At 37.2% G+C, this 6,121-nt stretch overlaps 1 pseudogene; it reads right to left on the reverse strand.

The window, feature by feature from the left end:
- Nucleotides 1-465: 465 nt before the first annotated feature.
- On the reverse strand, nt 466-4,122 carry LOC128533294 (E3 ubiquitin/ISG15 ligase TRIM25-like; annotated as a pseudogene).
- Between the last annotated feature and the right edge of the window lie 1,999 nt (nt 4,123-6,121).

Raw genomic sequence — 6,121 nt, forward strand, 5'->3', positions numbered from 1 at the left:
GTAACTGTAAAATCCACGGTAAGATGTACATTAAAACTTAAACTTTAATACATTTTGTATTTATTCATTGCAAAATCATTTTTAGTTAATCATGATTACATTGTCATACATTACATTTTTCAAGTTGGTTTTTAGTAAGTATTAATGAAAAAAAATGAATATATCAAATTTACATTCTAATGTAAATTGGGCATGCATTAAAAAAATATAAAAATGATTGACATATAATCTAGTTTCAAAATGCAATATAAAAGAAGCAAACTTGTCCTAGTTCATTAATTACATTTGGTGTAAGGGGAAAATCATGTACATTCGATTTTCCACTAAACTATCATATTTAAAATGACAGTTCGTTATGGGGACCCATTCAGGCCATCAGATGACAAATACATGACATACTGTAACTGTAAAATAACCTGTTAATTCAAGTCCAAATAAGAAATTTTTTACATGACTTTTTACATCCTGAGCCATATGCTAATGCATCACATAGCTCCAGACTCCTCCTGGTTCTCTGGTTTCCTCTCAACTTGTAAGTCACTCTGGATATGCCTAAATGTAAATGTAAACATGCCAGTAGGTGAATTGACTACTCAAGAACCCGAGTCACTTTCCTGTCCCCTTCTGAGAGATGAAGGTTTTAGTGGACTGTGTTTGGATCCATGTGAAGTTTGCAAAAATCTGATTAAAATTTCAGAAACAAAAGCATACATTTTTACATATAGTCTTGTTCTTGTCTTTGAACTAATGAGATTAATATTAATATTATAAAGAGGGACATCCAAGACTAACTCTTGATTGTGAAGAATGTCATCATACAGTTATGTGACTGAAAACTACCTTTATTTCTCTATGTAATCCCCTGCTGAGTGTTTCACTTGAGCTTGGATACCATCAACGTAGAAGTTTTCTCAGTACTCCAGAGCCATTATTGAATTGCCTGCTTCATTTCTGAAACACTGGCCTCCCAGGAATCCATTTAATGGCCCAAACATGTGGAAATGGCGTCGAATGAGATCAGGACTGTACAGGGGATGTGAAATAACTCCCAGCCAATTCCTGTAATGTGCAAATGTTGTTTATGTATGACTGTGTGTACAGTTCCCACAGAGAGTTCGCAACAAGTTACCCATTGATTTTAATGGATCAGGTGTTCCACATGGATATACAGGATCGTCATTAACAGATATCGGCCTTCTTTAATGTTTGCACCAGTGAAATGTGCTACTCAGGCTAACAGTCTCATCACTGTACTGTTCTTGAAGTCTTCTGGGAATGTCAATCGGTTTATGCCTACACTCACAAGAAATTTCAGTCCGAACACCAGTTTGACTTGAACGCCCCTCGTATTATGTCATCACTAAGCATTGCTTTTTTTTTATACTCACAGCGCAAAAAGTCCTTTCTGGTTTCTGGCTCTGGAGGCTCCAAAGCATGGATGTTCACAACTGAAAAAAAACAACACCACAAGAACATTAAACCATGCAGTTATACACTAAGCATGCATGTTTATTCAGTTACATGGATGACGGAATATACTTGTTTTTGTTTGGCTGGCAGATGACACTGCTTTGTGCTAATGTACACAATTAAAAACACAATATAAATAAAACCTAATAAAATTTTGTTATTTTCCTCTACCAGAATTACTCTAACATAGACATCTCACTTTGTTTTTTAGTTAGTTTTTAGTTTTGTTTTTGTAGCAGATTCGCTTCATGCTTAATTTTGTGTTCGCTCTTTGTTCTACCTCACTGTTTATGATAAAATAGCTAATGTGGTAATGCACGTTGTCAGAATATCACCAGCTACACAGCTCCCGATGTACACAGGACAAAACAGTTTTGGCACACTGACTTATGAAAGTCGGTGCTCCCTGTGACTATGCGTGCAATTGGTGTGTTACAAAACTATTTTTTGATATGCCCTTGTATATAAAAAGCCTAAAAAAATTGGGAGTATGTTCAATATTTTCGGTAGAAAAATGACAGAAATAGAATACTTACATATTGCCTGTCTAATATTTATCGATATTTAACTACTACAAACCTTCTCTTGCTATTCTTGCTACTTCTTGTTGACAGACATCGTCTATGTGTTCCTTGAGCGCAGACATGGAATTGTTCTCAGAAAACTCACGATGTTGGCATCTTATGGACGGCAGGTCTTCAAATATGGGCAAGAAATAGAATAAGCTGTGTTTCTGTAGAAAAGAATAAATGCTACTTAAAGAGACCAAAAATCAAGAGGCAAGAGCCTGGGTGTAGTTAAACTTTACAGTGTGTTACCCTGATGAATTCGATGTGATCGTGTGTAGCTGAAAGCTGGTCTATTTCAGTCATTTTTGCCCTCAGCTCTGCGAGCTCGCAATCCAGCCGCTGAGGAACTTCCTCAGCTCGACTCAGTTAGGTCTTCTCCTGAGCTCTGATCAGCGTTTTCACCTCTGAGCATCTTCTCTCAATGGAGCGGATCAGCTCAGTGAACATCCTCTGACCATCTTCCCCTGTTGCCTTGACAAAATCCTGAAAGGAGTAGAAAGTTGTGGTCAAAACAGTAAAAGCAGTATTTGTACAACTGCAACTTTAATTGGTTCTTACCATAATAGATCTCACAGCCCAGTTTAGCTCAGATAGGCCTTTTTGATCAATCATCCGTTGGCAGTGTATTTTGTCCTTTCCAGTGCCTCCTAGAGAAGTCAGTTCACATTCATAGTAACTTGAAGCAACATCAGCAATAAGTTACCTTCAATGGCAAAGGAGCTTAATTTGGCAGATTATATATATATATATATATATATATATATATATATATATATATATATATAAAACCAAATAGGTTCAAGCATATAAGTTTATTTATACAACATAGGAAAGAGAGTTAATGATTCAATATCAAGTGTGAAGTAGTGATAGTTCATTCATGAACGATTCGTTCTTTTTGAACGAATCTTTAATGTGACTCGAGAAAAACGAGTAGTCTCGGAGAGTGATTCGTTCATTTTCTATTGGGCGCGCATGCGCAAATCATCGCAAAACCTCTGTAGGTTATGTACAGGAAACAGAACTGAGCGATTCTTTTTCAATGACTCTTCTACTCCGAGTTGTTTGTTCTTTTCCCCACTTGACTCCCTTGACGCTATGCAGTGCAATAGATTCAAAAGAACGAACGACTCAGACTGGAAGATATGAGAGGTGAGCTACTCATTCTGTCTATTATAATATATCCTTAGCTGCATTGTAATATTTTCATTACTGGAACTATAGCCACAATTTGTGTATGTAGACATATTGGGTGTCTTTTTATTGAAAATGCAACATTTTATTTAATTTCTTATCAAAAGAACGAAATGAACAAAATTACTCAAAAAAGATTCGTTTATTTCGATGAACGAGATTTAAAGAACAGAGTCACTAAAACGATTTAAACTTCCCGTCACTAGTGTGAATGAGTCCTGAAGCCCTACTGTAAACGTGTATTGTTAGTTATCCCTAGGACAGAGACCGAAAACCTAATGAAAAATGTGGGATGTCAATTCAAGTAGTATCTACCTGATGTTTGATCCGCTCAGATTCCACAGATGATGTTTTGTGGTCTTTATGGCTCTCAACCATGCAGAGGTACCAGATACACTGTTGATCATCACAAGAGTACATGTCCAGCAGTTTGCCATGATCAGAGCAGATGTTCTTCTGTGCTTGCGCAGATGCTGTGACTAGTTTGTGTTCCGTGAATGCAGGAGGAATTCATAGTGAGGCTGGAGGTAAAGCTCACAGAAGGAACACTGCAAAAAGAACATCTCTGCTTTGTTTTTGGATCCGATGCAGAAATCATACTCCACTTTTACGCATGACAAGTTGATTTGATCAGAAGTAGCAGCCTGATCTGAAGCGTTCATCATTTTCTCCATCACTTCAACCAAAAGTGTGTTGTTCTTCAGGGCAGGCCTTGGAGAAAACTTCTCCCTGCACTGAGGGCAGCTGTACATAGCGTTCTGACCCAAGCCTGACCAGAAGTCATTAATACAGCTCATGCAGTAGTTGTGTCCACAAGGAATAGTAACTGGTTTCTCCAGGACGTTCAGGCACAAAACTGATCTTCATAGGAAGATTTTCCAGCCAGTAAAGACAGAGAGATGGAAAGACAACAGAAAAAAATCTAAAAACACACAATTTTATATTTAAAGTGAAAACAATACACATTAGACTAACTAATTCTTCTTAAAAAAAAGAAAGTAAGAAAAAAAAAATTAAGACATATAAAGCAAATTCATTAAATTGCTGTTCTCATACTTTCCCCCATGTTTGGTCTTGCAAAAATTCACACCCATTAGCCAACTTTCCCTCGGCATATGACATCTACCAACCAGAGAGGGAATATTTGTTCAAATAAACCCAAAGTCTCAGCCTTTTTATGAGTAACACCTCCGTATAAAGGGCAAATGCAAAAGTTTCAGTTCTCATTTTGAGCCAAACATCCCAATTAAACATGGTAAGGGTTTAGATATACACAGTACGCTGTATACTGTATAACCAAAACTAAGCTTACCTTCTTTGGCACAACAGCATACGGAGAAATGAAACTAGAGTCCTTGTTCTAGAGCATAGCGGCACCACAGTTATGTCTGTGTAATGCACGGGCGTGTGTTTCTGGCCATGTGCCAGATTGTCTCACACACTCAATGCGGTAGAGAAAAAAGAAATGACCCGAGACCATTAGAGCCAGAGATCCAGAATGGTTTTGGTCAGTGGGGCAATTTTAAGGGTGTTTTAAATTTCTCTTCTTACCCTATATAATTTCTCATAGAAATTGCTATGCCAGTAGAATGATAATGAGCAGTTTGATTTCTAGGTACAGTGCCTTGCAAAAGTATTCATACCGCTTAAACTTTTCCACATTAATGTATTTTATTGGGATTTTATGTGATAAAGCAACACAAAGTGGCACATAATTTTGAAGTGGAAGGAAAATGATAAAAAATGGAATGGAAAATGGTTCTCGAATTAAAAAAAAAAAAAATATATATATATATATATATGTGTGGCGTGCAATTGTATTCGGCCTCAAACCCCCACCCTACCACCCAAGTCAAAACTTTGAAGAACACCACTGCAATTACAGCTGTAAGTCTTTTGAGGTATGTCTCTACCAGCTTTGCACATCTAAAGAGTAAAATGTTTGCCAATTATTCTTGCGCAAGCTCAATCGGATTGAATGGAGAGCGTCAATAATCAGCAATTTTCAAGTCTTTCAACAATTTATTTTTTTTTTACTTTAAAGGATCCTATCATCCACAGAGCGATCTCAATCTTTGATGCTCTCCCCATAAGTCGCAGGAGAAACATGTCCTTGCAATAAGTTCTCTTTGCAAACGTCCTGCTATAATCACGAGAATAAACTCTGACCAGCTTCCCTGTCCCCGCTGAAGAAAAACATCCTCCCCACAACATGATGCTTCAACCACCAATCACAGTGCCTGCATTTGCCTTGTCACAAAACGTAAATGGGACTTCTTATGGCTTTCTTGCAACTAAGACTTTCTTTTTGCCACTTCTTCATAAAGGCCACAACTAATACTGTAGGTGTCCTGCTGGGCAGATTCTCCTACCTAAGATTTGGATCTCGGCAGCTTCTCTAAAGTTACCATGAGCCTCTTGGTTGCTTCTCTGATTAATGCTCTCTTTATCCAGTTTATTTTCAGACGATTAATTGAATAGTGCTTTGTAAGATGTTCAAAGCTGGGGATATTTTTTTATTACCTAACTCTGCTTTAAACTTCTCCACATCTTTATCCCTGACCTGTATGGTGTGTTCATTGGGCTTCATAATGCTTTTTGCTCACTACTGTTCTCTAACAAACCTCTGAAGGTTTCACAGAACAGCAGTATTTATACTATGATTAAATTACACACAGGTGGACTCTAGTTACTAATTAGATGAAGGCACCTGGTTTCACTGGATTTTAGTTAGGGGTATCAGAGTAAAGGGGGCTGAATACAAATGCATGCCACACTTTTCAGATTTTTAAAAGCAATTTATTATTTTCCTTTCACGATAATGTGCCACTGTGTTGGACTATCAAATAAAATTCCAATAAACGTTTGTGGTTGTAATGTGACAAAAT

This window comes from Clarias gariepinus, chromosome 11 (genome assembly GCF_024256425.1).
Source record: "Clarias gariepinus isolate MV-2021 ecotype Netherlands chromosome 11, CGAR_prim_01v2, whole genome shotgun sequence".
NCBI lineage: Eukaryota > Metazoa > Chordata > Actinopteri > Siluriformes > Clariidae > Clarias > Clarias gariepinus.